The following is a 20,336-nucleotide window of genomic DNA, read 5'->3' as shown; positions in this document are numbered from 1 at the left end:
TCAAAAACTACATCATAATACCCTTGGGCAACCCCAAATCATGTGCTCCATATGTTTTGACGGCAGTGGTCTGTGTTTGCCCTGGGCAACCAACAATGGCGAATGTGTGCAAGCGACTGTCAAGCAGAGTGTTTGCAATCTGACAGCTTCACCAGTAATAATCTGTTGTGTGTCTGTCTGTCTGTCTGTCCATCTGCTGCCTAGTTCACATATCAACCACTTCACTGTTTTGTGTATAATTGAGAGGCTATGTAGTTCCTTCCTACACTACATTTACCTGAAAATCTCCCAATTACAATTACATAAGAGTACACCTGTCTATGATGGCACAAAATAATGATTTATAAGGGACTTGAACAAAACGTATCAGGAGAGTGGTCTCAACCAGAGATAGTCTCTAATATTTCCATGTGGCAGATATATATTTCATGTCATCATTTTCTCACAGGAAAAGAAAAGAAAAGCCAAAGTGGGTATATCAAGACACACACAACATGCCGTTGGTGTGTGCCGTGGGTCATGAAGGTACATTTTTGCCATACTCAGAGCACTATGGTTTTGCAGAGGTGTGGAAACTATAGGCACTGGTCTACAGAGATGTGGAAATAAAAGTCACACGGTCAGATGAATCATCCTCCACCATATTCTCAACAAGTGGGCGAGTGCATGTGTGGCGTACAACCAGAGAAGGGAACGGGCCTGAATGCTTGACCCCAGCAGTGAAGGGATTCGAAGGCTCTGTTATGCTGTATGCTGCAGGGGGCATTTTTGCTGGCATGGCTTAGGTCCAGCTGTCCCCGTTAGAGGTAAGGGTCACTGCAATTACATACAAAGTTGTGATCACCTTTATCCCATGACAAAACATTTCTATCCTGAAGGAAGTGGTCTTGACTAGAATTATATATATATATATAATAATGCCCCTCATCCACAGGGCACCAGGGGTCACTGAAGATGATGTGAATCATATGCTATGGCCTTTGCAGTCAACCCGATTAAACACCAATAGCAGAGTTTGTCTGACCTGTCCACCACTATCATCAAAAAACTCAGTGAGGGAATATCTTCTAGAGGAATGGTGCTCCATCTCACCAGTAGATCTAAAGTAAACATACAGACTATGGAATATATGCTACTGACATGTGATTGTTTACACCAAGGCGTCAAGATACAGTTGATATTAACTCATTAATACCATTAATTAGGAAGTGTGATAAGAGTAAGTAAGTGAGGAGACACTGCTACTGTTACTGTTGCACGCAGTGCTTGCTAACTTGCACAACTACAGTAAATCCTATTTTATCAGCTGCACGTCCAGAGAAGCAGAAGTGAAGTGACATCATATACAGGTAGGTGGTGCATCGCTTCATCATGTGACATGTGCTGCTTCACTTCCCCTCACCAGTGGGCAATTTGAGGAGTTGCACATCACACAAGTGGACTCATGCACAGTGAGTTCGCAGGTGGGGGCAGGGCCAGAGGGGAGGATTGTAAAATCAAACACTCTTGCCCTTCAGCAGGCCCAAAAATTCACAAGCAACATGATTAAAACTACTCAGACAAAACAAGCAACAGAATAATAAGGCCTCCATCACTCAGTATAAGTTTAGATTGCAGCGATGATTACAGTAGGACTTATGGGAAATGGCTGACAACCTGAGCAGTTAACAACCCACTGAACTCACAAGCAGCTTTACACACCACTGGTTATTTTATTGAGTGATGCTTCCCAGCAACAGCCAACAATGGGAGACAACAAGCAGAGCAAAACTCTATTCAAATGTGTGTCAACCATGTGATCAGCACTGCATTCTGTTTATTCTAAAGCAATAGGAGATAGAAGCCAAATAAGATACTAAAAACATTTTTATATATGTTTTGGACATTTTTATGTCCTTTACTTGATAGGGACAGTGAAGACTGACAGGAGAGAGGGGGAACAACGTGCAGCAAATAGTCCAACCAACTGGGAAGTCAAACACAGGGACTCGCTGCTCAGGGCATTTTACGCCCACGCGGTATGCGCTCTAACCACTCGGCTATCAGGTTGCCCCCCCCCCACCAAATGTGTCTTTTAATCAACATCAAAGCGCTCAAACATGAGAAAATGCCATGATCAAAGATGAATCTGATTTACAAACAAATAAATCTGACCACCACACGAACAAAAAACCCTCCCCAGTCTCCCAGCGGGAGCAGTTAAACATCATCTGGTGTTCGCTGTATGATGCTGAACAATCTGTCGGCCAACAACAAAACCTGCCTTTCTGATGTGCACATTCCTAAAGTATTTGATAATTGCTTAATCTTTTAAGGAATTAATCAACCAAAAATGGCAAACATTTTTGCCTGCAACAGGACAGTTGATGACTTCTTCACTTTGGGCTCTTGGAAAACGTTAAAGGCATTTTTTATGTTTTTCTTACGTTATATAGAACAAAAACTAAATGAGAAAATAAGTGGTTATGAAAACAATTATTAAATACTGCCCTAATTTCCTGTTTAATAGGACTCCAGAGTAGGGCTCAGTGATCAAAATTAAAAGCTCCAACATTAAAATGTATTTAATCCTCTGCATCCCCTGCAGAACATTAGGCCACAGTGAGCTCCCTCATGATATTAATAGCATGACAATATATCAGTGACAAATATTAGTGCCTAAATAACATACAGGAAAATACTGATAAACTGTTATTAGTAATCCTGACAGGACTACTACAAAGATGCATTCACTGCTCATTTCACTCTTGTCTAAAAAGTTTAGAAATTTGTGTCACTTAAACAATGCTGAAGGAAAAGACATAGGCTGCTGTATATCACTCCATTGAATTACCCACAATGCCAATATTTAACTGGGAAAAAAGCTAGTTACATGGACGTCCACAAGTGAGTGTCCATTACATCCACTTACATGAAATCACATAAGCTGAGAGCAGTGTCAACACTTCGGTTCAGATGGACTGAAAAAGAATCAGAGAAGGTGACGAGCCAACAGTCTGTGTAAATATTAAAGGTCATAACACTGTTTTCTTTGTGGTGAACCTCTCTGTTATTTTGTCAGAGACCTAATTTTAGAGTTTGACACCCTGAGGTCTACAAAAGAGACTGTCCCAAACTCTGGTAAGAGCATGAGCCATTCATTTATGTGCCAAAATCTACAGTTGTGTTGCAGTAAAACACCATGAAATAAAATAATCCAAGAAAAAAACAGAACCACCTGCTGTTTCCAAGTGCAATGAAGCTTATAGAATAGGGCACCAACAACTCCCACTCTCTTCCTATATGCAAAGCGTGAAGGATCTAGAAACAATGAGGCCTGTCTGCTCGAATGTGAGGTCACATAAGGTTACAAAGCATTTTATTGTGCAAGAGGTTAGAGGAGCTGATGTGACCAGACATTATTAAAATCTGCCTCAATGTCACCTGCTGTATTTCTCAAACAGAGCCAACAACACTCAGCTCAGACACGACATGCTGCCAGGACACTGGTGTGAGTCGTCGCCAGCTTCCCACGTCACAAACATTGGCAGTTGTGTTAAGTGGAGGTCACAATGTACCCCCTAACAGGAAATGAATTAAACTTAGGTCTCTGCAAACCCAAATGACATTTTTATACAACTAATTAGAAGCAGCTGGCATTGCTTGGTTAAGGTTAGGGAAGGATCTTGGTTAAATACAGAAAAAGTCCACAGTTACTTGAGACACAACATGTTCATTAACATTTAACAGAAACCACAGTCTTTCCCTAGAGTGCTTTTGTTGCCCAAACCTAACCACACACAGGGTCAGGATGTGAGCCCTCAACTCCGACGTCACAGTCCTGCGCTTTGTATCCCGCCATCCGCCCCAACTACCTCCTTACAGTGTTTCATCCACTACAACATACAGCGTGAGCAGAGAGACTTCAAACTTTCTTAAAGCAAATACAGGACTGTTGCAAGAATTAATCTGTGACCTTTAGTGTGGGTTCATGAGCTAGACACAACAACAGACCACTCTACCACATCTTTCATTGCTCTTTACCTTCCACTCTATACACAACAGTGGGACCTTAATGCAAAGTTATCAATAAATATATTTTTGTGAAATAGAAAGGTGCTGCAGAGACATTAAATCTCTGTACAACACAAACTTTGTGCTGTGCAGACTAAGCTATGAAGATTGAGGTGGATAAAAAAGCCTCTACTCACAAACATCCTTAAAGTATTTGCACTTTAAACATGTTGGTGCATCTTCTAACAGTAAGTTGATTTTATCTGGTCAAGTGGGAGGTAAACTGACTTTGTGGCTCACAATGTGTCCTTAAAAACGTTGGCACTTTTTTTTTTCTCCCCCTAAACGTGTGCCTGTTTATCAGTTTCTATATCACAAAACTGTGTGTGTGTGTGTGTGTGTGTTGGTGGCATGCAGACGTCTACATCTCCTGATGTGAAAGACTGCAGGCCTCCTACAGTCTGGGAGGCAAGACAACCACAAGTGGGAGAGGTCTCACGCACAAACATATTTACACACAAACACTCATGGGTATACAAGCTCACAGGCTCAAGAAAGTTAGTACTTATTCATAAAGAAAACTAATCTCCAGCTAATCTAATCAGTTCTGTCTACATTTGTAGACATGTGTCATAACAAGTGATACAATCTTCCAGTGCTATAAGAATATTTCAACCTCCTCTGTCTCCAACAGAAATCAACTTTGAGAGATAAGAATAAGGCAGGTCACTGCACAAGAGGCAAGAGAAAATTAATTAGATTTTAGGGAATAGTTTAAACAAGGTCATTTGCATCGGAAGCCAGTTGATATTATGTTTTGTGAGAAAATAAGATTTTAAGGACACAATTGCAGACAAAAATAACTTGATATTTTGGAGATTTTTGATATGTGGTCCACATTTTCATTTATAAACATAGAGCATCTTTGAGATGTGGCGTTACACACGCTCAGTAATATTACTCTTTTAATTTGCTATATTTCAAGTGATCTGCCATTCTCACTGTTTGCTAATAATAACAGTAATTAAATATAAAGCAATGAGCAAGAATGTTCTTTACAGTTCTCAGCACCAAAAAGTAATCTTGAATCTATCATATTCTCCTATGTGGTAAGTCCATATAAGAATGCAACACAAAATGGCGCAAAACAACTGACAACAAACTGATTTATCAGTCTAGAGACAGTTCCACACTTGCATACATATGAACTTTCCCAGGGTAAAGCAAGGTTTTTTTTTAAAAAACTCAGTTGTTGACCGTCAGTGTGTTTCCTATCGCAGCAGTGGTGACAAACGTGGCAACATTGTTGGGTAACGCTCCACAGTAACAGACTTTAAAGTGAGACGACACAGCTAAAACTGGACTCAAACATTTGCAGAAATTCTGCTGGTGTTGCCGTCGGGGTGACAGAAAACATTATTTAAGGCAAAGCAGATGGAAAAAAAACAAAACACTTAACAACAGGAAACAACATAAGCTACGGAGCCAAAAGTGTGCCCTGTACTCTGTTTCCTGGTGAGGTACTGTATGTGCAAAACAACAAAGCGAAGGCAACACCTGAGCGCCAGGGTGATTCAGATTACAGCTGTTCATGTACTTGGAAAAAAATTAGTAGTAGAACCAGTGCTGGTGTTACCACCTGCTGTGTGTAGTTCTGCTCTAAGGAAACATTTTATGAATTTCACTTAATATTTTATTTCCCCACAGTGGAAAAATAGTCACAGCACTTGCATCATTTCTGTTACTTGAAAAGAAGTACTATGTGTTTTCCCATGTGATACGCCAGGGTACACCCGAGTGATTTGGCAACTCCAAGCTTCACTAAATGTTCTGAAATATCTGCAAGTCACTACTTAACCCGGTTCTCAGCTGTCACAGAGGGAACCAATGAGTGACAGAAATGTTTAGTCTTTACTGGCTTTATTTTACTGTCATAACTGATGGATTTCAAACCAAAATCAGACCCACGCAGCACTTACAGCTCCTGGGAAACAATCACTATCATCTCACATGCTGAGGAGAACACAGACAGAGAAACAGAGGCTGTAGAAAATATGAATCATTAAACATTTTAATGGTTGCAGTTCACACCTCTGAGGTTTGGCAGAGGTTTGATAGCGCCCTGTGTGCGTGTTGAAAACAACTAGATGTGTTGATAGATTGCAGGATTGTTGAATCACGAGGAGCACTTTTTCTTGGCAGCAGTAAGTCACACTAACCTACTGCAAAATGTTTAAATAGTTTAATAGTGATCTTTTCATAAAGGCTTTTTTTCTGAAAAATTTAATTCTCTGACGTGCAGTTGTAGAGAAAATACTAACATCTTGACAAATACAAAATACAGTACAACAGTGCCAAAACACCCTCAGCATTTAACATGTATAATGCTCCACCGTATGAACGTGATCAGTGGAATAAGTCTTTGTGAGCTGATCCACACTAATTGTTTTTTTTTTTTTTTTTTTTTTTGCATGGCCATTTCTAAATAAAAACTTTCATTTCCACCATCCTTATGGTGTTTTCTTCACTAAAGATTCAAGATCAATTAGCTAATACAGCCAGAGGTCTCTTTGTATACCCTTGGCTTCCGTAAATTTAAAGTATAATTACGATCTATTTTGTCCTGGACCATGCTTTTTGCACTCTGTCCACTGCAATGATCAATTCTGACCAAACTCTTGACCACTGCCCAGGTTTGACCAAACTTTGAGTTTAAGCAGTGGGTTTCTGAAAGAGTTTTATTGAGACTCGAAGTGCCACAGACTTTTCTCAATCCATCCTTCACTTGAAATGAAAACATGGAACCAAAACAGTGGTGGCTTTGTGGCAAAGCTCTCATGCATCAACAATGGACCAGTTATCTGAGTGCACATTTTTAAACAAGTGAGATCACAAAAGATAAAACACTGATTAATTGTAGAGCATACATCTTTTCTGCCAGGTCGCAGCTCTCCAGTACAGTCCTAACAGGGCAATGGACTAAGTGTGTCTTTTTAAACACAGCAATGACTCATGACAGTAAAAATAATAAAAATGATCTAAAGTCTAACCCTTCTCAAATTGTTGATGCCATCTTAGTCACTGCTTTAGCCCTTTTACGTTTTGTTTTTGCCAGCTGGCAGCTTCCTCTGCAATTTCAAGCAGTGCAACAATAAATCAAGATGGCAGATCCAACTGAGTTAAACCTTATGTTATTTGTTCTGCTACAGTTTTATAAGTTTTATGTCCTGTTCCATCATTTGGAAAAAAAAAAAAAAAGTCTGTACATAGAGCCAATCAAATTCCAGTTTAAACTGTATCTGCATAACGCAGTATTGTCACTGACTAACAGCCAGACAGCAGCCTGACAGACTTTAAACAACGATCCATATTAGCTTTCTCTAACCAACCAAATCTCTGGCTAACGTCAGTTTCCAGGCTAGCTTAGATAGCTGATTAGCTTGTCGGCTGTAGAACTTTAAATCTACTCAGCTGCCAGTTTATTAGGAACACCTAGTTAACACAACCCAGCAAAAGACCTGACAATAATGAAGGTTATAATGTTCAGAGAGGGATGTTGATTCAACTTTATGGTCATTTTGGAGGCTGTAGTTTGTGGTGCTGTTAGTTACAGGTATTTCTATTGTGCTGTCCATCCCATTTATTTCAATGACATCAGGCTAAATTACAGAGCTGTCCCTGTATTCATGACTGCTGTACTAGACACATTAGTTTTAGGTAGGTGTACCTAATAAAATGACAACTGTGCATAGATTGCCTAGATTAAATGTTATATGTCCTTATTCTTTGGTACCACTGTTAGCAAAACACTGTCTATACTTGCCTTATAAGTGACAGTAACCATCCCAAGCTTATTTACATTGTGTTGGTGGTCCTGTTGGACCAGCTGTCAATCAAATCCTCACACTGGCCCCACCTATTCTGAGGCACAAATGCCTCATCTGCATAATGAAGAGCTCAAAATCACAAGGCTCTCCCTTGTCCAACCAGTCTGTGCCTGACTGTGGTAACATCAGTTTTTTTAAATGAAACTAAACAGCAATATATACTATATATAATACATAATACATGCAGATAGAGATAGATATGAGATATTTGATAAACGCTGTATGATTTACAAGTTTGTGGTCTGCTGCTGTACCCAGTTGATGTCCCACCTGCTTTTGGCCACGTCATGTGAGTATATTTCACCAGAAATCCTGTCTGACTGCACCTTAAAAGAATATTTCTATAGTCACAGATTTGAGACTTTTAAAAATCAAAAACTTTTTTGGTTTTGTTTTGTTAAATTGTGAGATGCGAGCTGAATGAGGCATTTTACAGGTCTCTGGTGAACAAAGTATGTTGTGGCATCACTGTTTCTTAACTACCTCAAAGTACAGTTGGCATTTCTGCATTGGAATTTCTTGTTATATATTGGCCAACATATATAAACGATCAACTAACATGTCAGCCTGACCAATTTAAATTTATCTGGCTTCTGAAAAAGACTTTTGTGATACTAGTTTTACTTAAATACTGAGAACACGTTTTAGGTGCTGCACCCAGGCAGGTAAGACACGAGTATGAGACTGAAGAGATTTTTGGTCAGAAATGATGAATATGACAGAAAATAATGGGAAAGTCCAGTTCAGGTAGATGAGTCAGACTTCTGCTTTAATAATGACACAGGCTTCAGATCAGAGAGAGGCAGATCAGATAAGAGGCAGGCGGTAAAGCAGGTCGCCTGTGATCGCTCGGCACATGATCGCTCTACCTCAAATTAGCGGATTGTTTCCTCACACTGTGCTGCGTGACTGGCAGACGGGAACAGACAGGTCCGTGACGGGGGAATCCATCACAAAACAACAGTTTCTGATAAATAAACAACGAATGGTGGGGATACTCTGTGTGTGTTCCAGGAATGTGTATATATTGGCTCAAAACATACCATATTTAGTCAGCCTCACGGTGAAACAACAGTTTTTTTTTTTTCTTTATTCTTGTCAACTTCTGAAAAACAAAACCGAGAAAAGGTTTGTGGGTTTCAGGCAATGCTTTACTATTCAGGGAGATGGTGTTTGACAGGAGGCAACGGTATTGCTGCATGCTGACATTTAACGTTTTGTGTGAGTGTGTATGTGTGTTTGTGTGCCATCTGTGGAGCCAAACAAAGCCCACACACTCCTCTCACCTGAACCCTCAGCACTTAATGTGACTTTTTGTCTCCTTTATTTTCAGTCTCTTTCTCTTTCAGTTCACAGCATTATTAATGAACAGCTGATTGTAGGGCTGAAACAATTTAGTCAATTAATCAATTAGGCAGTCACAGAAAATGAATTGGAAACTGTTTTCATAAATAGATTGGATTGGTTGTGAATGGAATTTTTTAAGTACTAGTTTACGCTTTGGTTCTGGTTCCAAATGTGAATACTGGCTGATTTTTATTGATGATAGATTGAATATAGTTGGGTTTTGGAGTGTTGGTCTGGTCCAAAAAAACAAGCAATCTAAGGACACTGTGATGTGTTTAGATACTGTTGTCATCTATAAAACTATTGTCTGTCTTGTAAACATATCTGAGTAGCTCTCAAGCCAATATACACTATTGAGCAGATAACAGCACACAGAAGCAGCTGGCTCATTTACTTCCCAACAAAGCCAAAGGTTTATAAAATAAATAAATTTCTAAAAATGAAAATAAATCATGCACATGACTCACTTTTTCCTAAAATATATCAAGACTGTTGGCCATCTCAAATGGTTTCAGGTATCCTTTTATTATATGTTGAGCCAGTATGTGCACACGACAAAGTCAACAAAGCACACCCTCTGCACAGAGCTCGAATCATTAAACACTCACTGTCACACACTCCTGTAGATTTCTGCAGATTACTGCATATTTTTAGACTCTTGCACACACAGTAACAGGGTGATGTACCTACTATTTACAGCTGTGTGCAAAATTCAAATTAGTTGTTCTCTTAATGTTAACGTTCAAAGGTCATGCACATCTGCTCTAAATGCCATGGTGACAACACGTGGAACATCAGGAAATGCATCAAACTGTAGAGAGGAAAGTGACATTTCTGACAGAAGAGCTGAGACAGGTGGTTACTACTTCACTTGTTTTACTCTAGTGACTGGCAGAAAATCACCCTGCTGCTCTTACTACTGTATGTGGTTGCAAATGTATCTGCTGGAAAAAAATAAACAAAAAACAAAAAACACAGCCATAGGTTGGTTGCTGGTGTGCACATGGTCTGAGCTCATTTTTGATGGGCACGAACATTATAGTGGTTACTTTTTTTGTAATTATTCAGATTTTTTTTTGCTAGTTTTATTTAAATAAGGCTGTTTTTCCAAGGAAAACCCCCTGAAAATAAACTGAACTCAAATTCTAAGTATATAAACCCTTTGGAATTACCTAGTTTTCAGCATTAACTGGCCAGAAAATGTCATCTGATCTCTGTCTAAGTCACAAGTAGAGACAAGTACAGTGTGCTTAAGATAAAAACACCCAAACAGTTATAATTGTGAGTGTCTTTATTGGACACAACCATCAAACACTCACAGTACTGGCGGGAAAAGTACACAAACCCTTGGGTTTAATAACTGGTTAAACTGACTTTCTTAGAAATAATCTCAAAAATTACTTTATGATGTTTGTGATGTCAGTTTTCTGTTGTTGTTTTTTTTTTTTCATAAAACACTGAACACATTTTCATTTTTTATGCCTTACTGTAGAGCTGCACCCAGGGAGGTAAGACGTAAGGCATGAAGTTGAAGAGATTTTTGATCAGAATTGATGAATATGATGATGAAAATAATGGGAAGGTCTAGTTCAGGTAAATGAATCAGAGTTGTGCTTTAATAATGACACAGCTTCAGATCAGTGAGAGTCAGATCAGATAAGAGGAACGGCAGTAAGACAGGTCACCTGGGCCACTCCAAAAGATGGATTTTCTTTGTCTGAAGCCATTCTGTAGTAGACTGACATCAGTGTTCTAGGTCAGGGTCAAACACCCAGATTGTGTTTGTTGATAATTGTAATTTAGATGAAGATCTGACCATATGTTTATTCATAGCTGCAGATAATTCCAAAGGTCTCACTTAATTTTTCTAAGCACTGTTCTATACAGTACAGAAATTACCTTGTAAAATAAATCATTACAGCTTTTTTCCCCAAAAATACAGTTTCAAAGCCTTCTCCACACTGCCAACAATAAAAAAAATCTGGTGGAGAAAACCCTTTATTTATTCACGTCTTATTTGTCATAAAAGGAGTGTGACTAACGCTGAAATCTGCCTGTTAAATACCCACAGAAAAAAATACAGAAAATATGACCTCAGTCCTGAAAACAAAGCAGCCCTGCCGATGGGAACAGCTGGGCTTCTGTTGGTCAGGAACTGAATGATGTTAGCGAGATGACAAATGAAGTAAATGCTGGTTTACCACACACAACGAACACGTGCTCAAAATACTGTAATATGCGGAGCTGGTGACCACCTAAACCAGCAATTATGTTTAGGGCATGACCATCGTGAACTGGTCAAGCTGGTGCAGCTTCTCTGACCAACAAGTGAACTGATTGACTGTGCAGAACAGCTGGATCAAGCTGGCTGACCAATCCAGTCTGTGAAAACAGTTTTACCAGTAAAATGTCAAAATTTGTCAAAGACAACAGGAGCTTAAGCTCAAATTATACTTTATGAATCCATGTGGACATGTAGGTCAGCAAGGGGCTGTGTGATGCAAAGTTCATCATCTGCCCACGTCTGCCCACCATCCACATGAAGGCAAAATTTATGTCCACATGGCACACAGTGTAGTGTGTATAGTGTGCCTGCATGTCTACTGTTCACATCCACAGTCATTCTAATAAACTCTCAAGAAATTTGAAGTGAAATGATACTACTGGTAGTAGGTGTTTTGTTATTGTAGTAGTTGCTGGGAGTAGCAGTAGTAACTGTAGTAGTAGTGCTCTCAGTTGTATAGTGTTAGTAACAGTTTAAAAAAAATAGCAGTTCTTACAGGCGTGAACAATTAACCTCATAATACAATAGGAACTTGAGCAGCAGAAACCGGTGCTGAAATGATTAGTTGATACACTAATTAGCTGATCAATAGATAATTAACCATTCTGATAACCGATTAATCGATTCAGTCATTGATCAAACAAAATGTGAGACATTCACTATGAATGTTAGTGGCAGCTCTATAGCTGCAACAGTAGTGAAACTATGAAGAAATGTATTAATGTGTTTTACACCCAAGAGTCCAGCCCATATGGGACATAAACAGAAAAACAAAACAAGAAGAGAACAGAAGAACAGTAGCAACAATATGCTATCGTAATAGTATTTGCTTACTATAGCTGATGTAATAACATTTGAAAAAACAGTATTAATTAACTTGTATTATATACACTTTCAAAATGTCTCTTTTAAAATTATTTTTAATGTTTAAATTAGCATTTTAATATTTTATGCTGTATTTACTTTTTAATTTTTCCAATTCATTGTGTCCAGCACTTTGAATTGCCTTTGTGTATGACACATGCTCTCTAAATAAATGTGCCTTCCCTTATCTGGGTATCTTCAGACTTCCGACTGACAGTGGAGAGGAACAGTGATGTTGACAATAAGTGCTCAGAAAAAGGCCAAAAATCACAGTGTGGTACAAAAAGCTAAATGTAGCACACACAGCAGGTTTAAAATATCAGTCAAGGTGACCCATGAGAATCCCAGTGTGCCAGATGACACGTTGGACAATTGGTGTTTACAAGCTGTACATGTAAAAGTGCGTGCTGATAGAAGCACATTTAAAAAGTGAGTATGTGGGTGTTTACCCGCGTGAGACAGTATGAGGGTTTTGGCAGATATGGGTGTGCGTAGGTGTGTGTGGATGTGTGCTGCGAGTGGGATGGGGTGACTTAATGATAATGATCTCTCATTTCCATAGCTGGCATGCTTTTACAGCGGGATCATCACCTGATTTCCTTATGAAGCCTCACAACAGCAGCAAGTTGACACAAACATCGGGTTTCAGTCCACACTGACTTCACACTGAAAAACACCAAAACCTGAAATTCACCTTCACAGGCCAACATGTCCTCTGCAATTCAGCTATACTAAGTGAAACTGTTATTTTAGGGCAACTACACCTCTGACAGATGTAAATATTGGGACAGTGTTGTGTGTTTTTAATGCTGCTATTGATTCAACATCACCTCACATGGAGGCCTTACATAACCTACTGCACGACAGCGAGTCAGCAATCACGCCAGACAGACGGAGATTATTCTAGTGCCAGTCCTCTCTTCAGATGTTTGGGCCAGACTCATAAATGTTAGTTTACTCTTAATTTCAATTAAAAATGTCCCCTCAAGCAGATTTCAACTGGAGGAAAAAAAGCACTCTCCACTCTGAATGACAGCGTGTGATGCTTAAACTGAAATACTAAAAGCCACCAGGTGACCAAGTGTCACTTTTGTCAGCATCTGAGAGAAGTATGACTCAGATGCTGACCAGGAGGAGAATAGTTAAAGCGATTCTCTCACCTATTTTCTATTTTTCTTATCGTAGCCCTGTATTACAAAGTTCAAGCAAAAGTTTTCAGAAAATATACTGTAGGGCAAACATCACTGCAAATTTATACACTAGGTCCATCATATAACGAAAAATTGAATGGATTAACAGTCATCAGTTTCTCTAAATAGACAGTGTAACTGTTTTTGCTGAGTTTAAATCTGGTTTTAAGCTTTGATCAGCAGCTGTAGAGTGAAATCATTCTTTGACTTACTTCTCAAGACCAGAAAACCTTAATGAAACAGCGTCATATGTTTCAATTTCTACACTGAAAAACTACAAAAGGAAAAAGAATGTCCTCACGTGTACAGCTCAGTCTGTTAGTGTTTGGATAGTGAGGGTGTTATAAATGTGTTGTATAAACTGCAGCCTTTTTTATACACACCCCTTCCCCTGTGGGTAAAAAACAGCTATGAGTCCCACACTATTCATTTAATATGGATTCAAAGTCCCCTAACAACGCCTCTGGATCAGAACATATCATTTCATGTGGACTACACTGTATAATCTCACTGAGTGCTTAACAAAGAAATACAGTATATAAGAGATGAGGGGGGATAATATGATTTCCCCTCTTAGCTAAACAGAGCAGATCTAATATCAGATTTGTATTATACGTCTGCCACGTATCTGAAACTGAGCACTCACCTCTACAAACACACATAGCTGCATTATCATTAACACAGAGTAACTCATAACCACAACAGTACAACAGGCTTCGCTTTGATGCCCACAGTGCTTTTTGTAGATGCAGGTGTCACTCTCCCCCCGGATTAGATGAAAACGGTTTGAATGAAAGTACCGTATTTATTATGCAGTTTCACTTGATGTTTATCTGAATTCAGGTGGATTTAGAGCACACATGAATTTTACTTTTCACTTTTCATAAATCAGTGAAGGGACCAGGGCACAGCACGACCCCTGTGTACAGAGATAATGTATGAGCAGAGTTGAATTTAAATAAGTGCAATTATTCCACCAGGTACAGGTCAAATATTGAAGTCTTTATACTTAAAGTCCCTCCCCCTTCAGTCAAACATATGTGTTGTTATTGTTAAAATCACTTGGCTGTTTGATCTTGCAGAATGATGTACATGCAGAGTCTGTATTCCCATTAATCTGCGGGGGCAGGTTTCTCTGTTCTCAGCTTGAATCTGGGTTTAAGACACGTACGAACAGGACTTAACAACTAGTTTGCAGGCCAATATGCAACTTACATGAATGTGGTGTGGAAACAGAAAGCCTTCAGTATCCATGCACTGAGCACGGACCGTTCAGTGAAGGAGGAGAAGTCTTGTGTGAACCTTTGAAATTAATTTTTGAATAGGTAACAGGACTATGTTGTGGAAAAAAACTTCCACACAAATAAACATTCAGAGTAATTTCACGTGTAAGGAGGGGAGCTTTCAGAAGATATTGACACCTTTATCCAGAGTAACACTAAGCTTTCAAAATATTACACACAACTAATATTGACAATCCACATCTACCAGATAATTCTATAATACAGACACAGAAGAACAGTTTTCACCACAAACAGTAACAATTTATTCCTGCACCACAGAGAAATAAAATGCTTCAAAAACATGAATTTGTTCATTAAGTCTCCAACACACTAAATACATTACTGGATGTTTGTGAGCACTATGGCCAAAGTAGCTTTATACACAGTTCATGTAATTCACTGTTTATGATTTACTGAACTGAGAAATCCACTGAACACACACATGCAGTCACAATCAAACTTATATTCACATTTCCTGATAATGAATCATTTGCTTTGTGTCTTTGATCATTTTGAGACTGAAAAGTAACACGTTTTGTTACTGCCGTGACTGAATTATTAAATTATAGTAAATACATTAAATTTACATTACATTTAATTTTGGGTTTATTATTGTGGAGGTTAAACTCACTTAAACTGGACTTACAATGTAAATTTACAATGTGCATCAACTAACAGCACAATGGAAGAAGTTACTTAAAGATGTAGGATGTTTAAGATCTTTCACTCAGTGTGAGTGTAAATTTTCCTGCTTCATTTTCCACCACACACTTTTATATATTTGTATTATCTGGTTTACAGTTAAAGCAGCTGCTGGCTCAGGCTGCTGGGCCTCGTACTGCAGCTACAATGTGAAATAAAAGCAAACACAGTCCACCTCCCACATACACAATAACTGTCTCAACACACGCACCCTGCAGTAAGATATCATTCAACCTTTAGCATTTCTAATATCCATTTTACGCTGACTTAAAGTGAGAGACACCAGTGGGGTGAATATTATCTTCCTCACAACCGCAGGTGACTCAGAAACACACAAACACACTCACACGAGAATAAAGATGTGAAACTTTATATATTCAAAGTTCAAAGAAAATGAAATTCAAACAATGGAGTTTGATTTCACAGCTGGGTGCTTGTTTGAGCTTGTTTAAATCTGTTTTTGGATTTTACTGCCATATTTTTATGTCACCTCAGAGAGACATGACTCAGACACTGAATACGAGGCTTTTAGATAATAGAAGTTCTCCGACCCTGTTCTCTCTGAGAAAGTTGCCTAAACAAGAATGCAAATCGTAACTGGTTTTCAGGGACAGATGTATTGCATCTGTCATATTTAAAAGTAAATTTTAAGATGAAAAAAATAAGGTCACAGCAGACCTCATATTTAGACAACAGACTTATTTTAAAAAGGGGGGGGGGGGATTTATATTTTTGGATATGGCAGTAGGGATTTTATAAGAGGATTAACATCATTAATACACTTCTACATTTCTATACACATTTTTAAAAACATGTTCACCATTAATTCCTGCTTGTGTGAAAGGACTGAATTTCCCTCTCTGTGTGTATGTATGTGTGTGTCTGTCTATGAGTGTGAGAAAGTGTGAGAAGGAAAAACAAACCCAAAATGTCAAATGTCTGCCCTCTCATCACACAGGAAGCTTATCAGGCTGTGACATTTTGATTATCGGTTCTTGTTGTTTTTGCTGTTTACTAGGTGATAATATTCTTGTCAACAATATCGACAGATGGATATTTTCACGTCGTGCAAGGGCAGTCCTCCTCGCGTTATTCGACGTTTTAGTCAATCAATAGTCATCGCACGTTTTTGTTATAAGAACTACAAGAGTTTTTAGATATGAAAAATATCTGAATTGTTGCTTTCATTTACGATTTTTTTAATGTCATAGTAATAGTTGTTTATGTTTGGGATGTTTTTAATAGATGAATAAAACGAACTTCTGCCGACTTTTATTTCGGCTTCAGTAATGGGCTATTTTGAAAAGATACGTTAAATTATCACGTAAGAGAGTGATAACAACATTAATAAACAGATTGAAGTCGCAGAAAATGCGTTCAAAAGCAAACTCGCCGCAAAATGGACGCAGCGTCTTCCATTAAGTGAAGCAGCGATGGAATCATTAAATAACCAAAAGTTAAAAAAAACAAACAAACAAAAAAGGATCCAAACGTGATCAGTTGGTAGTTGATGGAGAACATTATCATTAATACATAAACATTCATTTTAAAAAAAAATGAAGTCACTTGTAGTCGAATTATTCATCACACTGAAAAAATAAGTAGGTTATTATTTCTTTTCTAATCTTCATTTCCTGACGCTGCAGAAAATATAAAAAATATATACTAACTTTATGTTTCTGTGAAGTGTGAAGAAATGTTTAATTTTCTGCTTCTGATTTTTATAAAATCAAAAAGTGACGACGCCCTTCAACACTTTTGCTGTAAGATTAATATCGACCTCGTGTATATGTTCTATAGTCCCTATATTTCTTAGTGTCTTCTCCAGGACCAAACATGTTTGCTCCAAGTTACAAAAAACTCATTCAATAAAGCATTTCCCTATTTCAACAGCACATTATATTAGACCGTGTAAACTCATAAGAAGGCCTTTAATGATTAAGTTACCGATGGTGATGCTTTATTTGAAAGTAAGGTATGTAACATGCAGGCCAAATGCTTTTTAATAAGCACATGTAGAAAACTGTTTACCAAAACGAAACTGTTTTTTTTTTTTTCGTTTTGGTAAAAATCACAGTTAACGCGTGGTCGTCTCGAAATCTTGAAAAGTGTTGAAAACAAAATGATCGAATTTTCTAACAGATATCATGGGCTACACGGTGGAGGACACAGGAGCAGGTCTGTGGCGAACGATTTCACATCAACACTAGTGTTTTAAAACAGCACATAATGCACAGGCTACTGTGTGATTTTAATTAAAACAATAAGCAGGGGAAGTAGATGGAAAGCGTTCTTATGTGTCAAAAACAACAGCAACGTTTGTATGAATATTATTTGAGATCAACAGGGATAATAAACACACCATAAAGCACTATAACGCACTGTATGATTACTTTAAACGCAGAACTAAGGACAACGGGTACACTATCAGAATTTAAAGTAATGTTGTTCTTATATCTTTGTAATTATTTGGATGAAAAGTGTTATTTTTACCCGGCAACCGCTGCGTAAACTCTTGGACTGAAGAGAAAGTAAAGATCCTGTGACATAGACTTTGTGTTAATATTATAAAACAGTGGGTGGTTGTGGTTCGTGTTGATGTTTGATCGAAATTTAACAGAAAAGCGTCGAAAACAATGCGTCAAGTTAACAGAAGAGTAGTTAAGACGCAGGTAAATTGAAGGAATGGAGCAGAGAAAAACACTGTCAGAGGCCCAGGCTGTTTTCTGTGGGACAGAGTCGCCCTCTAGTGGAGGGAAAATTGAACTACAACGACCTCTGTTGTCCTGTTTTCCTCATAGTCATTTCTCTTCTTTTTCTTTCTTTCTAACACACGGCGCGCGCGTGCACACACACACATATACACACAGACACGGTGACATTTACCGGGTATCATGACTCCATGTTACTGTCATTCACCATGCCTGGTTTCAGTTTCTCAAACACCCATACAATGAGATCTGCTCCCTCCCAGGTAACACTCTACACATGATGACTTATTAATGCTGTGATGAGGGGGGAAACAGTCAAACACTGATGGTGTTTCCCGGAGAGCAGGCAGAAACCCAGGAAACCTTTGGAGCAACACAACATTTAACCCGCTACACAAAGGTGACACAGAGCAACAGAGGAGATTAGTATCTCACTCACAACTTTACACAATCTAGATTTTTACTCCACAAATTCAGGCTCTATCCATTAACCCCACTGTTCATCCTGCTCAGGGGAAGGTGACTCCTATCCCAGAATGCATTGGATCTCTGACCTAATACACCCAGAGCTACTCTCCAGTCTGTATCACAGGTAAAACCTCTGATATACTCAGAAAATATGATGCACTGTTTGGGTTTAAGCAGTATACAGAGCTGTATTTATTGTTCACAATGAGATTTACTTTTGCTACATTTTACTTCTTATTACAATACTTTTTCATATGTGCAAGGATTTCGCTTTATATGCAGTTTTTCCAGTATTAGTATCATTTCACACACATTAAAAGGAGCTACATTTCTGTCTATAGAGTCATATAAAAACATTACATTTTTGAGACAAGTATAACCTTCACTCAGACCCCCAAAAATGTTGTCCTGATCATCAGCTGAGTTTTATAACATCAACAGAGAGCTGGGAAGAAATTAGGGAATTTGGGAACGTCATGACAAAATCAGAGCGTATCCTTAATTAATTACGTTTTTAGTACCATTAGCACCATTAACAGGTGTCAGTGATGTGTTGCCAGAAATTTAGCTATAAATAAAAGCAGGTGAAAGGACCTTGACTTTTTCTTTTTCAGGCTTTCCCTAAAGTTAAATCATTTTGAGAGGAAGTGTTTCATTTATTTAGTATAATTGTTGAGAAATGAATGAATCCAGACTGTGACTACAGTGACAGTCTCTTCACCCCCTTACCCTCTGTCTGAAGATACCTCGTCTGCCAGACGGTACAAAAGCTTCTTCCCTCAAGCTGAGGGGATACTCAATAGCCTGAGAGGAAAATAATCCATGAACTTATGTGTAATTTACAATTGACAATAACAAAAGCTTGGGCTTGAACCTATTGTATTTGGTCTTTTGGTTGTTTTGAAAGCTCCCTGATCAACATCTGAGACCCACAGGCTTTAAAGTTGGTTATAGCTTATTAAGGCTTGTTTTGAGAGAATTACAATTCAGTTACATTTCTGCAGCTGTGGACACTGAGCAGACACTATTATCAGGGCATGCACTGACAATTGTTGCTACTGCAGCAACCAGGTTTTGTTTTGTTTTGGGACTGTTTGACTATTTGTGTTTTTGTTTATTCTTGCTCTAAAAGTTCAACATTAAAAAATAAAAAAAAAAGTTTAGCTGTAAGTAGAGCATGCTAACCTTGATCTCCAATCTGAGATAACCCCTGCATCTTTGCTACATTTTCGCTACATGCAGCTTCTATCTGTCCACCAAGGAATATTGTGATTATTATTTATTGTGTGATAATGTTATGTGTCTACCTTTAAGTCGTGCTGCTGACACTGACTGTGTACTGGAGTGAAAAACCTCAAACAAACCTCTGGTCATGTGTCCATAAAAGCAAACTGTGAGTAATTATAGTATATAAAGCAAAGAACCATCAGTATTAAAAAGAAAATTACTAAATAAATTATACTTTGTTGCCATTTAGCAAACATACCTTTACTTCATTTACAGCAGTTATCTCAATCAGAATGATGTTCAGTATGAATCTATATTCAAAGATTTACATCATATTTTCAAAAAAGGTCAAACTCTATTCTGCAAAATAAAACACACAC

The 20,336-nt window shown here is 38.3% G+C and overlaps 1 long non-coding RNA gene across 1 annotated transcript in view; it reads right to left on the bottom strand.

Annotated features, from left to right (window-relative positions):
• The window catches only part of LOC108896250 (uncharacterized), an 81,950-nt gene that overhangs the window by 29,262 nt on the left and 32,352 nt on the right, over positions 1-20,336 (bottom strand). The window lies entirely within an intron of this gene.

The sequence above is a fragment of the Lates calcarifer genome, linkage group LG16_LG22, assembly GCF_001640805.2.
Source record: "Lates calcarifer isolate ASB-BC8 linkage group LG16_LG22, TLL_Latcal_v3, whole genome shotgun sequence".
Classification (NCBI taxonomy): Eukaryota; Metazoa; Chordata; class Actinopteri; family Centropomidae; genus Lates; species Lates calcarifer.
The sequence above is the reverse complement of the archived record's forward strand: the minus strand, read 5'-3'. Positions and strand labels throughout refer to the sequence as shown.